General features: G+C 38.4%; 1 non-coding gene across 1 annotated transcript; it reads right to left on the bottom strand.

Moving 5' to 3' along the window:
* Positions 1–405: 405 nt before the first annotated feature.
* Trnam-cau (transfer RNA methionine (anticodon CAU)) lies at positions 406–477 on the bottom strand. The gene has a single exon. It is a non-coding gene; the product is annotated as a tRNA-Met (tRNA).
* Between the last annotated feature and the right edge of the window lie 185 nt (positions 478–662).

The following is a 662-nucleotide window of genomic DNA, read 5'->3' as shown; positions in this document are numbered from 1 at the left end:
CGGTTTAAATACAATAAAACCCGAAGTCGAGCAAATACAATTATACTATTGCCACGTTGAAATTGGTTACGTAATCCTATTGTAGCTATAGACGAGAATCGTAAACATAAATAGGTTGAAATTATAAAAATGCCGCCTGTGGGAAATTCCAGGTAGTTTAAATTCGTGTCAAACATGAAAGACGCCGCTGTGTCAATAGAATAACAATGACAGTCATAAGACATCCCAGGAATGCAATAGGAATGATTAAATACAAAATAACAAATACAATTGTTTTAAAAAAATGTAATGCACAATAATTATTGTGATTTAAAATCATCGGAAACCTCGACGCTACATATCCTAAAAATTTTATGCTTACTTAATATTTAATTAATATTGCAAAATGATTGCGACTTGCAAAGTTAGCAGAGCATGGTTTCGATCCACGGACCTCTGGGTTATGGGCCCAGCACGCTTCCACTGCGCCACTCTGCTTGTGTCCGATCGTTGCCAAATTACAGGTTATGTCAAAGCCACTAAACCGTTCCAAAAAAATTATACATACTACATCGCCTCAGAGTGGCAACAGGCGACCCTCGGGCGGGCAGCTTTCTCGCGCAAAGAATTTCTATCGCAATTCAACGCGGGAAAGTTTAGCCTATTTATGTACCGTACCTACT

The sequence above is a fragment of the Bicyclus anynana genome, chromosome 16, assembly GCF_947172395.1.
Source record: "Bicyclus anynana chromosome 16, ilBicAnyn1.1, whole genome shotgun sequence".
Taxonomy (NCBI): domain Eukaryota; kingdom Metazoa; phylum Arthropoda; class Insecta; order Lepidoptera; family Nymphalidae; genus Bicyclus; species Bicyclus anynana.
The sequence above is the reverse complement of the archived record's forward strand: the minus strand, read 5'-3'. Positions and strand labels throughout refer to the sequence as shown.